The 17,176-nt window shown below is 40.1% G+C and overlaps 15 non-coding genes across 15 annotated transcripts; all 15 read left to right on the top strand.

Moving 5' to 3' along the window:
- The first annotated feature begins 837 nt into the window (after positions 1-837).
- On the top strand, positions 838-910 carry trnak-cuu. Its single transcript has one exon. It is a non-coding gene; the product is annotated as a tRNA-Lys (tRNA).
- Positions 911-1,335: 425 nt separating this feature from the next.
- trnak-cuu lies at positions 1,336-1,408 on the top strand. The gene has a single exon. It is a non-coding gene; the product is annotated as a tRNA-Lys (tRNA).
- Positions 1,409-2,787: 1,379 nt separating this feature from the next.
- trnak-cuu lies at positions 2,788-2,860 on the top strand. The gene has a single exon. It is a non-coding gene; the product is annotated as a tRNA-Lys (tRNA).
- Positions 2,861-3,793: 933 nt separating this feature from the next.
- On the top strand, positions 3,794-3,866 carry trnak-cuu. The gene has a single exon. It is a non-coding gene; the product is annotated as a tRNA-Lys (tRNA).
- A 424-nt stretch (positions 3,867-4,290) lies between these two features.
- trnak-cuu lies at positions 4,291-4,363 on the top strand. Its single transcript has one exon. It is a non-coding gene; the product is annotated as a tRNA-Lys (tRNA).
- A 424-nt stretch (positions 4,364-4,787) lies between these two features.
- trnak-cuu lies at positions 4,788-4,860 on the top strand. The gene has a single exon. It is a non-coding gene; the product is annotated as a tRNA-Lys (tRNA).
- A 424-nt stretch (positions 4,861-5,284) lies between these two features.
- On the top strand, positions 5,285-5,357 carry trnak-cuu. Its single transcript has one exon. It is a non-coding gene; the product is annotated as a tRNA-Lys (tRNA).
- Positions 5,358-5,782: 425 nt separating this feature from the next.
- On the top strand, positions 5,783-5,855 carry trnak-cuu. Its single transcript has one exon. It is a non-coding gene; the product is annotated as a tRNA-Lys (tRNA).
- Positions 5,856-6,279: 424 nt separating this feature from the next.
- On the top strand, positions 6,280-6,352 carry trnak-cuu. The gene has a single exon. It is a non-coding gene; the product is annotated as a tRNA-Lys (tRNA).
- A 425-nt stretch (positions 6,353-6,777) lies between these two features.
- Positions 6,778-6,850, top strand: trnak-cuu. Its single transcript has one exon. It is a non-coding gene; the product is annotated as a tRNA-Lys (tRNA).
- Positions 6,851-7,275: 425 nt separating this feature from the next.
- Positions 7,276-7,348, top strand: trnak-cuu. The gene has a single exon. It is a non-coding gene; the product is annotated as a tRNA-Lys (tRNA).
- A 425-nt stretch (positions 7,349-7,773) lies between these two features.
- On the top strand, positions 7,774-7,846 carry trnak-cuu. The gene has a single exon. It is a non-coding gene; the product is annotated as a tRNA-Lys (tRNA).
- Positions 7,847-8,271: 425 nt separating this feature from the next.
- On the top strand, positions 8,272-8,344 carry trnak-cuu. The gene has a single exon. It is a non-coding gene; the product is annotated as a tRNA-Lys (tRNA).
- A 425-nt stretch (positions 8,345-8,769) lies between these two features.
- On the top strand, positions 8,770-8,842 carry trnak-cuu. The gene has a single exon. It is a non-coding gene; the product is annotated as a tRNA-Lys (tRNA).
- A 922-nt stretch (positions 8,843-9,764) lies between these two features.
- On the top strand, positions 9,765-9,837 carry trnar-ccu. The gene has a single exon. It is a non-coding gene; the product is annotated as a tRNA-Arg (tRNA).
- The last annotated feature ends 7,339 nt before the right edge of the window (positions 9,838-17,176 follow it).

The following is a 17,176-nucleotide window of genomic DNA, read 5'->3' as shown; positions in this document are numbered from 1 at the left end:
GTGAAGCAGAAGGCTATGAATTTGTATTCTATGTCTGCCTGCACTCTGACCTGTCATCTCAATGACTTACCTATTACCGATTAATTGAACTCCTAAATGGGTTGAGTAAATGCTCCTTTTCTTGACAAGAAATAGACAGGCAGAGGCTTCAAGAAGAATACTTGCTCCTGGTGGGGCTTGAACTCATAACCTTCGCATCTAATTGCTGTATACTGCTGTATAAGTACAACACGCTAACAGATTGCATCACAGGATCCATCAACAACACTCACTGATCCCCATATTTTGCAGAAACTGTGATGTACGATATTCAAACCAAGTCAAAATCACTTTTGAGGTACCTGGCTAGCTCAGTCGGTAGAGCATGAGACTCTTAATCTCAGGGTCGTGGGTTCGAGCCCCATGTTAGGTGATTATTTTCTCTGACGAAGCACCAACTCACTAAGCAAACAACCATTTGCTTGGAATTTCGAGCAGGCTTGCCACCCTGCATAGCTGGTGATACAGAAGGCTATGAATTTGTATTCTATCTCTGCCTGCACTCTGACCTGTCATCTCAATGACATACCTATTACCGATGAATTGAACTCCTAAATGGGTTGAGTAAATGCTCCTTTTCTTGACAAGAAATAGACAGGCAGAGGCTTCAAGAAGAATACTTGCTCCTGGTGGGGCTTGAACTCATAACCTTGTCATCTAATTGCTGTATACTGCTGTATAAGTACAACACGCTAACAGATTGCACCACAGGATCCATAAACAACACTCACTGATCCCCATATTTTGCAGAAACTGGGATGTACGATATTCAAACCAAGTCAAAATCACTTTTGAGGTACCTGGCTAGCTCAGTCGGTAGAGCATGAGACTCTTAATCTCAGGGTCGTGGGTTCGAGCCCCACGTTAGGTGATTATTTTCTCTGCCGAAGCACCAACTCACTTAGCAAACAACCATTCGCTTGGAATTTCGAGCAGGCTTGCCACCCTGCATAGCTGGTGATACAGAAGGCTATGAATTTGTATTCTATCTCTGCCTGCACTCTGACCTGTCATCTCAATGACTTACCTATTACCGATTAATTGAACTCCTAAATGGGTTGAGTAAATGCTCCTTTTCTTGACAAGAAATAGACAGGCAGAGGCTTCAAGAAGAATACTTGCTCCTGGTGGGGCTTGAACTCATAACCTTGTCATCTAATTGCTGTATACTGCTGTATAAGTACAACACGCTAACAGATTGCATCACAGGATCCATCAACAACACTCACTGATCCCCATATTTTGCAGAAACTGGGATGTACGATATTCAAACCAAGTCAAAATCACTTTTGAGGTACCTGGCTAGCTCAGTCGGTAGAGCATGAGACTCTTAATCTCAGGGTCGTGGGTTCGAGCCCCACGTTAGGTGATTATTTTCTCTGCCGAAGCACCAACTCACTTAGCAAACAACCATTGCTTGGAATTTCGAGCAGGCTTGCCACCCTGCATAGCTGGTGATACAGAAGGCTATGAATTTGTATTCTATCTCTGCCTGCACTCTGACCTGTCATCTCAATGACTTACCTATTACCGATTAATTGAACTCCTAAATGGGTTGAGTAAATGCTCCTTTTCTTGACAAGAAATAGACAGGCAGAGGCTTCAAGAAGAATTCTTGCTCCTGGTGGGGCTTGTAAGTACAACACGCTAACAGATTGCATCACAGGATCCATCAACAACACTCACTGATCACCATATTTTGCAGAAACTGGGATGTACGATATTCAAACCAAGTCAAAATCACTATTGAGGTACCTGGCTAGCTCAGTCGCTAGAGCATGAGACTCTTAATCTCAGGGTCGTGGGTTCGAGCCCCACGTTAGGTGAATAGTTTCTCTGCCGAAGCACCAACTCACTTAGCAAATAACCATTTGCTTGGAATTTCGAGCAGGCTTGCCACCCTGCATAGCTGGTGATACAGAAGGCTATGAATTTGTATTCTATCTCTGCCTGCACTCTGACCTGTCATCTCAATGACATTACCTATTACCGATTAATTGAACTCCTAAATGGGTTGAGTAAATGCTCCTTTTCTTGACAAGAAATAGACAGGCAGAGGCTTCAAGAAGAATACTTGCTCCTGGTGGGGCTTGAACTCATAACCTTCATCTAATTGCTGTATACTGCTGTATAAGTACAACACGCTAACAGATTGCATCACAGGATCCATCAACAACACTCACTGATCCCCATATTTTGCAGAAACTGGGATGTATGATATTCAAACCAAGTCAAAATCACTTTTGTGCTACCTGGCTAGCTCAGTCGGTAGAGGATGAGACTCTTAATCTCAGGGTCGTGGGTTCGAGCCCCATGTTAGGTGAATATTTTATCTGCCGAAGCAAAAAACTCACTTAGCAAATAACCATTTGCTTGGAATTTCGAGCAGGCTTGCCACCCTGCATAGCTGGTGAAGCAGAAGGCTATGAATTTGTATTCTATCTCTGCCTGCACTCTGACCTGTCATCTCAATGACTTACCTATTACCGATTAATTGAACTCCTAAATGGGTTGAGTAAATGCTCCTTTTCTTGACAAGAAATAGACAGGCAGAGGCTTCAAGAAGAATACTTGCTCCTGGTGGGGCTTGAACTCATAACCTTCGCATCTAATTGCTGTATACTGCTGTATAAGTACAACACGCTAACAGATTGCATCACAGGATCCATCAACAACACTCACTGATCCCCATATTTTGCAGAAACTGGGATGTACGATATTCAAACCAAGTCAAAATCACTTTGAGGTACCTGGCTAGCTCAGTCGGTAGAGCATGAGACTCTTAATCTCAGGGTCGTGGGTTCGAGCCCCACGTTAGGTGATTATTTTCTCTGCCGAAGCACAAACTCACTTAGCAAACAACCATTCGCTTGAATTTCGAGCAGGCTTTCGAGCAGGCTTGCCACCCTGCATAGCTGGTGATGCAGAAGGTTAAGAATTTGAATTCTATCTCTGCCTGCACTCTGACCTGTCATCTCAATGACTTACCTATTACCGATTAATTGAACTCCTAAATGGGTTGAGTAAATGCTCCTTTTCTTGACAAGAAATAGACAGGCAGAGGCTTCAAGAAGAATACTTGCTCCTGGTGGGGCTTGAACTCATAACCTTCGCATCTAATTGCTGTATACTGCTGTATAAGTACAACACGCTAACAGATTGCACCACAGGATCCATAAACAACACTCACTGATCCCCATATTTTGCAGAAACTGGGATGTATGATATTCAAACCAAGTCAAAAATACTTTGAGGTACCTTGCTAGCTCAGTCGGTTGAGCATGAGACTCTTAATCTCAGGGTCGTGGGTTCGAGCCCCACGTTAGGTGATTATTTTCTCTGCCGAAGCACCAACTCACTTAGCAAACAACCATTCGCTTGGAATTTTCGAGCAGGCTTGCCACCCTGCATAGCTGGTGATACAGAAGGCTATGAATTTGTATTCTATCTCTGCCTGCACTCTGACCTGTCATCTCAATGACTTACCTATTACCGATTAATTGAACTCCTAAATGGGTTGAGTAAATGCTCCTTTTCTTGACAAGAAATAGACAGGCAGAGGCTTCAAGAAGAATACTTGCTCCTGGTGGGGCTTGAACTCATAACCTTGTCATCTAATTGCTGTATACTGCTGTATAAGTACAACACGCTAACAGATTGCATCACAGGATCCATCAACAACACTCACTGATCACCATATTTTGCAGAAACTGGGATGTACGATATTCAAACCAAGTCAAAATCACTTTGAGGTACCTTGCTAGCTCAGTCGGTAGAGCATGAGACTCTTAATCTCAGGGTCGTGGGTTCGAGCCCCACGTTAGGTGATTATTTTCTCTGCCGAAGCACCAACTCACTTAGCAAACAACCATTTGCTTGGAATTCGAGCAGGCTTGCCACCCTGCATAGCTGGTGATACAGAAGGCTATGAATTTGTATTCTATCTCTGCCTGCACTCTGACCTGTCATCTCAATGACTTACCTATTACCGATTAATTGAACTCCTAAATGGGTTGAGTAAATGCTCCTTTTCTTGACAAGAAATAGACAGGCAGAGGCTTCAAGAAGAATACTTGCTCCTGGTGGGGCTTGAACTCATAACCTTGTCATCTAATTGCTGTATACTGCTGTATAAGTACAACACGCTAACAGATTGCATCACAGGATCCATCAACAACACTCACTGATCACCATATTTTGCAGAAACTGGGATGTACGATATTCAAACCAAGTCAAAATCACTTTTGAGGTACCTGGCTAGCTCAGTCGGTAGAGCATGAGACTCTTAATCTCAGGGTCGTGGGTTCGAGCCCCACGTTAGGTGATTATTTTCTCTGCCGAAGCACCAACTCACTAGCAAACAACCATTTGCTTGGAATTTCGAGCAGGCTTGCCACCCTGCATAGCTGGTGATACAGAAGGCTATGAATTTGTATTCTATCTCTGCCTGCACTCTGACCTGTCATCTCAATGACATACCTATTACCGATGAATTGAACTCCTAAATGGGTTGAGTAAATGCTCCTTTTCTTGACAAGAAATAGACAGGCAGAGGCTTCAAGAAGAATACTTGCTCCTGGTGGGGCTTGAACTCATAACCTTCGCATCTAATTGCTGTATACTGCTGTATAAGTACAACACGCTAACAGATTGCACCACAGGATCCATCAACAACACTCACTGATCACTATATTTTGCAGAAACTGGGATGTACGATATTCAAACCAAGTCAAAATCACTATTGAGGTACCTGGCTAGCTCAGTCGGTAGAGCATGAGACTCTTAATCTCAGGGTCGTGGGTTCGAGCCCCACGTTAGGTGATTATTTTCTCTGCCAAGCACCAACTCACTTAGCAAACAACCATTCGCTTGGAATTTCGAGCAGGCTTGCCACCCTGCATAGCTGGTGATACAGAAGGCTATGAATTTGTATTCTATCTCTGCCTGCACTCTGACCTGTCATCTCAATGACTTACCTATTACCGATTAATTGAACTCCTAAATGGGTTGAGTAAATGCTCCTTTTCTTGACAAGAAATAGACAGGCAGAGGCTTCAAGAAGAATACTTGCTCCTGGTGGGGCTTGAACTCATAACCTTCGCATCTAATTGCTGTATACTGCTGTATAAGTACAACACGCTAACAGATTGCATCACAGGATCCATAAACAACACTCACTGATCCCCATATTTTGCAGAAACTGGGATGTACGATATTCAAACCAAGTCAAAATCACTTTTGAGGTACCTTGCTAGCTCAGTCGGTAGAGCATGAGACTCTTAATCTCAGGGTCGTGGGTTCGAGCCCCACGTTAGGTGATTATTTTCACTGCCGAAGCACAAACTCACTTAGCAAACAACCATTCGCTTGGAATTTCGAGCAGACTTGCCACCCTGCATAGCTGGTGATGCAGAAGGTTAAGAATTTGAATTCTATCTCTGCCTGCACTCTGACCTGTCATCTCAATGACTTACCTATTACCGATTAATTGAACTCCTAAATGGGTTGAGTAAATGCTCCTTTTCTTGACAAGAAATAGACAGGCAGAGGCTTCAAGAAGAATACTTGCTCCTGGTGGGGCTTGAACTCATAACCTTCGCATCTAATTGCTGTATACTGCTGTATAAGTACAACACGCTAACAGATTGCATCACAGGATCCATCAACAACACTCACTGATCCCCATATTTTGCAGAAACTGGGATGTACGATATTCAAACCAAGTCAAAATCACTTTTGAGGTACCTGGCTAGCTCAGTCGGTAGAGCATGAGACTCTTAATCTCAGGGTCGTGGGTTCGAGCCCCACGTTAGGTGATTATTTTCACTGCCGAAGCACAAACTCACTTAGCAAACAACCATTCGCTTGGAATTTCGAGCAGGCTTGCCACCCTGCATAGCTGGTGATGCAGAAGGTTAAGAATTTGAATTCTATGTCTGCCTGCACTCTGACCTTTCATCTCAATGACTTCCCTATTACCGATTAATTGAACTCCTAAATGGGTTGAGTAAATGCTCCTTTTCTTGACAAGAAATAGACAGGCAGAGGCTTCAAGAAGAATTCTTGCTCCTGGTGGGGCTTGAACTCATAACCTTGTCATCTAATTGCTGTATACTGCTGTATAAGTACAACACGCTAACAGATTGCATCACAGGATCCATCAACAACACTCACTGATCCCCATATTTTGCAGAAACTGGGATGTACGATATTCAAACCAAGTCAAAATCATTTTGAGGTACCTGGCTAGCTCAGTCGGTAGAGCATGAGACTCTTAATCTCAGGGTCGTGGGTTCGAGCCCCACGTTAGGTGATTATTTTCTCTGCCGAAGCACCAACTCACTTAGCAAACAACCATTTGCTTGGAATTTCGAGCAGGCTTGCCACCCTGCATAGCTGGTGATACAGAAGGCTATGAATTTGTATTCTATCTCTGCCTGCACTCTGACCTGTCATCTCAATGACATACCTATTACCGATGAATTGAACTCCTAAATGGGTTGAGTAAATGCTCCTTTTCTTGACAAGAAATAGACAGGCAGAGGCTTCAAGAAGAATACTTGCTCCTGGTGGGGCTTGAACTCATAACCTTGTCATCTAATTGCTGTATACTGCTGTATAAGTACAACACGCTAACAGATTGCATCACAGGATCCATCAACAACACTCACTGATCCCCATATTTTGCAGAAACTGGGATGTACGATATTCAAACCAAGTCAAAATCACTTTTGAGGTACCTGGCTAGCTCAGTCGGTAGAGCATGAGACTCTTAATCTCAGGGTCGTGGGTTCGAGCCCCACGTTAGGTGATTATTTTCTCTGCCGAAGCACCAACTCACTAAGCAAACAACCATTCGCTTGGAATTTTGAGCAGGCTTGCCACCCTGCATAGCTGGTGATACAGAAGGCTATGAATTTGTATTCTATCTCTGCCTGCACTCTGACCTGTCATCTCAATGACATACCTATTACCGATGAATTGAACTCCTAAATGGGTTGAGTAAATGCTCCTTTTCTTGACAAGAAATAGACAGGCAGAGGCTTCAAGAAGAATACTTGCTCCTGGTGGGGCTTGAACTCATAACCTTCGCATCTAATTGCTGTATACTGCTGTATAAGTACAACACGCTAACAGATTGCACCACAGGATCCATAAACAACACTCACTGATCACCATATTTTGCAGAAACTGGGATGTACGATATTCAAACCAAGTCAAAATCACTTTTGAGGTACCTGGCTAGCTCAGTCGGTAGAGCATGAGACTCTTAATCTCAGGGTCGTGGGTTCGAGCCCCACGTTAGGTGATTATTTTCTCTGCCGAAGCACCAACTCACTTAGCAAACAACCATTCGCTTGGAATTTTGAGCAGGCTTGCCACCCTGCATAGCTGGTGATACAGAAGGCTAGGAATTTGTATTCTATCTCTGCCTGCACTCTGACCTGTCATCTCAATGACATACCTATTACCGATGAATTGAACTCCTAAATGGGTTGAGTAAATGCTCCTTTTCTTGACAAGAAATAGACAGGCAGAGGCTTCAAGAAGAATACTTGCTCCTGGTGGGGCTTGAACTCATAACCTTCGCATCTAATTGCTGTATACTGCTGTATAAGTACAACACGCTAACAGATTGCACCACAGGATCCATAAACAACACTCACTGATCACCATATTTTGCAGAAACTGGGATGTACGATATTCAAACGAAGTCCAAATTACTTTTGAGGTACCTGGCTAGCTCAGTCGGTAGAGCATGAGACTCTTAATCTCAGGGTTGTGGGTTCGATCCCCACGTTAGGTGATTATTTTCTCTGCTGAAGCACCAACTGACTTAGCAAACAACCATTCGCTTGGAATTTTGAGCAGGCTTGCCACCCTGCATAGCTGGTGATACAGAAGGCTATGAATTTGTATTCTATCTCTGCCTGCACTCTGACCTGTCATCTCAATGACATACCTATTACCGATGAATTGAACTCCTAAATGGATGGAATAAATGATCATTTTCCGGACAAGAAATAGACAGGCAGAGGCTTCAAGAAGAATACTTGCTCCTGGTGGGGCTTGAACTCATAACCTTCGCATCTAATTGCTGTATACTGCTGTATAAGTACAACACGCTAACAGATTGCATCACAGGATCCATCAACAACACTCACTGATCACCATATTTTGCAGAAACTGGGATGTACGATATTCAAACCAAGTCAAAATCACTTTTGAGGTACCTGACTAGCTCAGTTGGTAGAGCATGAGACTCTTAATCTCAGGGTCGTGGGTTCGAGCCCCATGTTAGGTGAATATTTTCTCTGCCGAAGCACCAACTCACTTAGCAAACAACCATTTGCTTGGAATTTCGAGCAGGCTTGCCACCCTGCATAGCTGGTGATACAGAAGGCTATGAATTTGTATTCTATCTCTGCCTGCACTCTGACCTGTCATCTCAATGACATACCTATTATCGATGAATTGAACTCCTAAATGGATTGAATAAATTATAATTTTCCGGACAAGAAATAGACAGGCAGAGGCTTCAAGAAGAATACTTGCTCCTGGTGGGGCTTGAACTCATAACCTTCGCATCTAATTGCTGTATACTGCTGTATAAGTACAATACGCAAACAGATTGCATCACAGGATCCATCAACAACACTCACTGATCACCATATTTTGCAGAAACTGGGATGTACGATATTCAAACCAAGTCAAAATCACTTTTGAGGTACCTGGCTAGCTCAGTCGGTAGAGCATGAGACTCTTAATCTCAGGGTTGTGGGTTCGATCCCCACGTTAGGTGATTATTTTCTCTGCTGAAGCACCAACTGACTTAGCAAACAACCATTCGCTTGGAATTTTGAGCAGGCTTGCCACCCTGCATAGCTGGTGATACAGAAGGCTAGGAATTTGTATTCTATCTCTGCCTGCACTCTGACCTGTCATCTCAATGTCATACCTATTACCGATGAATTGAACTCCTAAATGGATGGAATAAATGATCATTTTCCGGACAAGAAATAGACAGGCAGAGGCTTCAAGAAGAATACTTGCTCCTGGTGGGGCTTGAACTCATAACCTTCGCATCTAATTGCTGTATACTGCTGTATAAGTACAACACGCTAACACATTGCATCACAGGATCCATCAACAACACTCAATGATCACCATATTTTGCAGAAACTGGGAGGTACGATATTCAAACCAAGTCTAAATCACTTTTGAGGTACCTGGCTATCTCAGTTGGTAGAGCATGAGACTCTTAATCTCAGGGTTGTGGGTTCGAGCCCCATGTTAGGTGATTACTTTCTCTGCCGAAGCACCAACTCACTAAGCAAACAACAATTTGCTTGGAATTTTGGGCAGGCTTGCCACCCTGCATAGCTGGTGATACAGAAGTCTATGAATTTGTATTCTATCTCTGCCTGCACTCTGACCTGTCATCTCAATGACATACCTATTACCGATGAATTGAACTCCTAAATGGATGGAATAAATTATCATTTTCCGGACAAGAAATAGACAGGCAGAGGCTTCAAGAAGAATACTTGCTCCTGTTGGGGCTTGAACTCATAACCTTCGCATCTAATTGCTGTATACTGCTGTATAAGTACAACACGCAAACAGATTGCATCACAGATCCATCAACAACACTCACTGATCCCCATATTTTGCAGAAACTGGGATGTACGATATTCAAACCAAGTCTAAAGCCCTTTTGAGGTACCTGGCTAGCTCAGTCGGTAGAGCATGAGACTCCTAATCTCAGGGTTGTGGGTTCAAGCCCCATGTTAGGTGATTACTTTCTCTGCCGAAGCACCAACTCACTAAGCAAACAACAATTCGCTTGGAATTTTGAGCAGGCTTGCCACCCTGTATAGCTGGTGATACAGAAGGTTATGAATTTGTATTCTATCTCTGCCTGCACTCTGACCTGTCATCTCAATGACATACCTATTACCGATGAATTGAACTCCTAAATGGATGGAATAAATTATCATTTTCCGGACAAGAAATAGACAGGCCGAGGCTTCAAGAAGAATACTTGCTCCTGGTGGGGCTTGAACTCATAACCTCCGCATCTAATTGCTGTATACTGCTGTATAAGTACAACACGCTAACAGATTGCACCACAGGATCCATAAACAACACTCACTGATCACCATATTTTGCAGAAACTGGGATGTACGATATTCAAACCAAGTCAAAATCACTATTGAGGTACCTGGCTAGCTCAGTCGGTAGAGCATGAGACTCTTACATGCAGAAGACTATGAATTTGTAATCTATCTCTGCCTGCACTCTGACCTGTCATCTCAATGACATCCCTATTACCTATGAAAAGTCCTCCTAAACAGTAACACTATATTATAGTACACAGTAACATGGTTCAGTATTATACTACACATTAACAGGCTTCAGTAATGTAACATGGTTCAGTACTATACTACACAGTAACATAGTTCAGTACTATACTACACAGTAACATGGTTCAGTATTACACTACACAGTAACATGGTTCAGTATTATACTACACAGTAACATAGTTCGGTAATATACTACACAGTAACATAGTTCAGTACTATACTACACAGTAACACGGTTCAGTAATATACTACACAGTAACAAGGTTCAGTAATGTAACATGGTTCAGTATTATACTACACAGTATCATAGTTCAGTAATATACTACACAGTAACATGGTTCAGTATTATACTACACAGTAACATGGTTCAGTATTATACTACACAGTAACATAGTTCAGTATTAAACTACACAGTAACACGGTTCAGTACTATACTACACAGTAACATGGTTCAGTATTATACTACACAGTAACACTGTTCAGTAATATACTACACATAGTTCAGTAATATACTACACAGTAACAGGGTTCAGTAATGTAACATGGTTCAGTATTATACTACACAGTAACATAGTTCAGTATTATACTACACAGTAACATGGTTCAGTCATATACTACACAGTAACATGGTTCAGTATTATACTAAACAGTAATGTGGTTCGGTATTATACTACACAGTAACACTGTTCAGTAATATACTACACAGTAACACGGTTCAGTATTATACTACACAGTAACATAGTTCAGTACTATACTACACAGTAACATGGTTCAGTATTATACTACACAGTAACACTGTTCAGTATTATACTACACAGTAACATAGTTCAGTATTATACTACACAGTAACATGGTTCAGTACTATACTACACAGTAACATGGTTTAGTACTATACTACACAACAACATGGTTCAGTATTATACTACACAGTAACATAGTTCAGTAATATACACACAGTAACATGGTTCAGTACTATACTACACATAGTTCAGTAATATACTACACAGTAACATGGTTCGGTACTATACTACACATAGTTCAGTAATATAATACACAGTAACAGGGTTCAGTACTATACTACACAGTAACATAGTTCAGTAATATACTACACAGTAACATGGTTCGGTACTATACTACACATAGTTCAGTAATATACTACACAGTAACAGGGTTCAGTACTATACTACACAGTAACATAGTTCAGTAATATACTACACAGTAACATAGTTCAGTAATATACTACACAGTAACATGGTTCAGTAATATACTACACAGTAACATAGTTCAGTATTATACTACACAGTAACATAGTTCAGTAATATACTACACAGTAACATAGTTCAGTATTATACTACACAGTAACATAGTTCAGTAATATACTACACAGTAACAGGGTTCAGTATTATACTACACAGTAACACTGTTCAGTAATATACTACACATAGTTCAGTAATATACTACACAGTAACAGGGTTCAGTAATGTAACATGGTTCAGTAGTATACTACACAGTAACATGGTTTAATACTATACTACACAGTAACATGGTTCAGTATTATACTACACAGGAACATGGTTCAGTATTATACTACACAGTAACATAGTTCAGCATTATACTACACAGTAACATGGTTCAGTATTATACTACACAGTAACATAGTTCAGTATTATACTACACAGTAACATGGTTCAGTATTATACTACACAGTAACAGGGTTCAGTAATGTAACATGGTTCAGTAGTATACTACACAGTAACATATTTCAGTAATATACTACACAGTAACATGGTTCAGTATTATACTACACAGTAACATAGTTCAGTAATATACTACACAGTAACTTGGTTCAGTACTATACTACACAGTAACATAGTTCAGTACTATACTACACAGTAACATAGTTCAGTAATATACTACACAGTAACATGGTTCAGTACTATACTACACAGTAACATGGTTCAGTAATGTAACATATTTCAGTAATATACTACACAGTAACATGGTTCAGTATTATACTACACAGTAACATGGTTCAGTATTATACTACACAGTAACATGGTTCAGTATTATACTACACAGTAACACTGTTCAGTAATATACTACACATATTTCAGTAATATACTACACAGTAACATAGTTCAGTAATATACTACACAGTAACATGGTTCAGTATTATACTACACAGTAACACCGTTCAGTAATATACTACACATATTTCAGTAATATACTACACAGTAACATAGTTCAGTAATATACTACACAGTAACATAGTTCAGTAATATACTACACAGTAACATGGTTCAGTATTATACTACACAGTAACACCGTTCAGTAATATACTACACATATTTCAGTAATATACTACACAGTAACATAGTTCAGTAATATACTACACAGTAACATAGTTCAGTAATATACTACACAGTAACATAGTTCAGTATTATACTACACAGTAACATAGTTCAGTGATATACTACACAGTAACATGGTTCAGTATTTTACTACACAGTAACAGGGTTCAGTACTATACTACACAGTAACATAGTTCAGTAATATACTACACAGTAACATAGTTCATTAATATACTACACAGTAACATGGTTCAGTATTATACTACACAGTAACATAGTTCAGTATTATACTACACAGTAACATAGTTCAGTAATATACTACACAGTAACAGGGTTCAGTATTATACTACACAGTAACACTGTTCAGTAATATACTACACAGTAGTATAATATACTACACAGTAACACTGTTCAGTAATATACTACACAGTAACATAGTTCAGTAATATACTACACAGTAACAGGGTTCAGTATTATACTACACAGTAACATGTTCAGTTCAGTTCAGTAATATACTTCAGTAATACAGTAGCAGGGTTCAGTAATGTAACATGGTTCAGTAGTATACTACACAGTAACATAGTTCAGTAATATACTTCACAGTAACATGGTTCAGTATTATACTACACAGTAACAGGGTTCAGTAATGTAACACGGTTCAGTAGTATACTACACAGTAACATAGTTCAGTAATATACTACACAGTAACATGGTTCAGTATTATACTACACAGTAACATAGTTCAGTACTATACTACACAGTAACATGGTTCAGTATTATACTACACAGTAACAGGGTTCAGTAATGTAACATGGTTCAGTAATATACTACACAGTAACATGGTTCAGTATTATACTACACAGTAACAGGGTTCAGTAATGTAACATGGTTCAGTAATATACTACACAGTAACATGGTTCAGTATTATACTACACAGTAACATGGTTCAGTAATATACTACACAGTAACATAGTTCAGTATTATACTACACAGTAACATGGTTCAGTCATATACTACACAGTAACATAGTTCAGTAATATACTACACAGTAACATAGTTCAGTAATATACTACACAGTAACGAGGCTTCATCTGTCATTATTAACTAAAGACTAACTGTTGTCTGTATTCGTCGTTCCGGTAGTTGATGTCTGAAAGTATCGGTTAATTCGGGAGACTTCTCTTTGACGTTATGTGGATGACATCGCTCTGAGTGCCTGTCTGCTAACTGAATTACAACACGTATATAGTTAGAGTTTGACAATCTAATGTATTATTCTGTGCTGCAGTAGCACTGAATATTATGACACAGACTCGAGGTGACATCACAGGAACTCTCACATTCAGACTGAAACAATTAGCGGCTTTGTCTGAAGAGATGAGAATCTATGAGGACAGATTATTACCAAGGACCATTTTATATTGCTTTTTAAAAAAAATAAAAAATCCAATTAACTCCTGAAAGCTGGTGGCTTTCGACAGACGACGGGTCGTTAATTGTGCTGTTGGAAAGACATTGTTGGGTCGGGTAACTGGCATCTTTTCAGAACCAGTCTGGCAGGCAGCTGAACAGAAAAGGTCTCGGTGAACAATCAACCCCTTGGCTCCGAAAGAGACCTGAGTTGGCACTTCTTGTCTTTTTTTCCATCATAGATTTTTCTAACTCACAGAGATGTTTAACTCACACAGAGAGCCAGACCATTTAAAACATGGCCATTTGTCACATTGGATCGATGGAGTCCAGTCTGTATTGTAGTCTTGTTATAACAGCTTTTCTCCCTATGGAGGCTAGGACAACAGTCTGACTGAGACAGTAGTTTACTGACCTCCTAGTCAGGTTCATCAGTGGCTAGGACAACAGTCTGACTGAGACAGTAGTTTACTGACCTCCTAGTCAGGTTCATCAGTGGCTAGGACAACAGTCTGACTGAGACAGTAGTTTACTGACCTCCTAGTCAGGTTCATCAGTGGCTAGGACAACAGTCTGACTGAGACAGTAGTTTACTGACCTCCTAGTCAGGTTCATCAGTGACTAGGACAACAGTCTGACTGAGACAGTAGTTTACTGACCTCCTAGTCAGGTTCATCAGTGACTAGGACAACAGTCTGACTGAGACAATAGTTAACTGACCTCCTAGTCAGGTTCAACAGTGACTAGGACAACAGTCTGACTGAGACAGTAGTTTCCTGACCTCCTAGTCAGGTTCATCAGTGACTAGGACAACAGTCTGACTGAGACAGTAGTTTACTGACCTCCTAGTCAGGTTCATCAGTGACTAGGACAACAGTCTGACTGAGACAGTAGTTTACTGACCTCCTAGTCAGGTTCAACAGCCAGTTACACTATAGAGAGAATAGCAAGAACATAGAAAAGTCCAACTAATTTACGTCATTATAATATATGAGATTAGAGAAAGAAGATATCAAGTACAAAACTCCCAATCCAGCAGGAAACGACAAAGAGCATCACCTCTGACTGCACTGTATAACGTCTCATAGTTACAGAACACAGATATCTGTGGTTAACAACAGGTACAATTATCTCTTTGTCCTCCTGATAAATTATAGCCAGGTTACCATCTCTGTTCAGCTACTACATTCCACTCCTTGCCTCTCCTTTCATTTGTCAAAGAATATGACACAGACTTCATGGAGTGGAGTGTTAGCTTTAAAAATAAAAAAATGGTACCCAGGCTATAGAAATGAACCGCTAAAAGATCAAATGTAGAAATGTTCTGAAAACAAAAGATACAAAAATAAAGAGCTGAAAGTTTTTTGAATCATTAATTATACAGAAACAACACGATGGAGATGAAAAATGTGCCAGATATAAACATCTTCTGATATTTACATCAAGAGACTGTCTTTGTTTTAGTTCGTGGCTTTGATCAGTCAGAAAGGAATAACAGACCTTGAAGGAGGAAGTCTGTTGTGATTGACATCTCTAGTTACCATGGTGAGGCCCATGTACCTCCTGTCTCTTCCTCGGGGAGATCTAATGGAATGAGGGGGAATTTAAAGAGCGACTCAAGAAACAATGTTTTAGTTTCAACTGTGTTCTCTATACTGATTAGAGATGTCTCTGAAGGTGAATATCTATGCTGATTACAGTAGTCTCTGAAGGTGAATATCTCTATACTAATAACAGTAGTCTCTGAAGGTGAATATCTATATACTGATTAGAGATGTCTCTGAAGGTGAATATCTATGCTGATTACAGTAGTCTCTGAAGGTGAATATCTCTGTACTGATTACAGTAGTCTCTGAAGGTGAATATCTCTATACTGATTACAGTAGTCTCTGAAGGTGAATATCTAAATACTGATTAGAGATGTTTGATTTGTATCTCTATACTGGTTAGAGATGTCTCTGAAGGTGAATATCTTGTGCTGATTAGAGATGTCAGTAAAGGTGAATATCTCTATACTGATTAGAAATGTCTCTGAAGGTGAATATCTCTATACTGATTAGAGATGTCTCTGAAGGTGAATATCTATATACTGATTACAGTAGTCTCTGAAGGTAAATATCTCTATACTGATTAGAGATGTACATATGAAGGTGAATATCCAATACTGATTAGAGTGGCTAAGGTGATATCATCTATACTGATTAGAGATGTCTCTGAAGGTGAATATCTCTATACTGATTAGAGATGTCTCTGAAGGTGAATATCTCTATACTGATTAGAGATGTTTCTGAAGGTGAATATCTATATACTGATTAGAGATGTCTCTGAAGGTGAATATCTATGCTGATTACAGTAGTCTCTGAAGGTGAATATCTCTATACTAATAACAGTAGTCTCTGAAGGTGAATATCTATATACTGATTAGAGATGTCTCTGAAGGTGAATATCTTTCAGTCTCTGATTACAGTAGTCTCTGAAGGTGAATATCTCTGGATACTGATTACAGTAGTCTCTGAAGGTGAATATCTCTATACTGATTACAGTAGTCTCTGAAGGTGAATATCTATGTTAGAGATGTCTCTGAAGGTGAATATCTCTATACTGATTACAGTAGTCTCTGAAGGTGAATATCTCTATACTGATTACAGTAGTCTCTGAAGGTGAATATCTCTATGCTGATTAGAGATGTCTCTGAAGGTGAATATCTCTATACTGATTACAGTAGTCTCTGAAGGTGAATATCTCTATACTGATTAGAGAGGTCTCTGAAGGTGAATATCTCTATACTGATGCTGTCTCTGAAGGTGAATATCTATATACTGATTAGAGATGTCTCTGAAGGTGAATATCTCTATACTGATTAGAGATGTGGATGAAGGTGAATATCTCTATACTGATTAGAGATGTCTCTGAAGGTGAATATCTCTATACTGATTAGAGATGTCTCTGAAGGTGAATATCTATGCTGATTAGAGATGTCTCTGAAGGTGAATATCTCTATACTGATTA

The sequence above is a fragment of the Oncorhynchus tshawytscha genome, unplaced genomic scaffold, assembly GCF_018296145.1.
Source record: "Oncorhynchus tshawytscha isolate Ot180627B unplaced genomic scaffold, Otsh_v2.0 Un_scaffold_3804_pilon_pilon, whole genome shotgun sequence".
NCBI lineage: Eukaryota > Metazoa > Chordata > Actinopteri > Salmoniformes > Salmonidae > Oncorhynchus > Oncorhynchus tshawytscha.
Note: the sequence above shows the minus strand (reverse complement) of the source record. Positions and strands in the feature narration are given on the sequence as shown.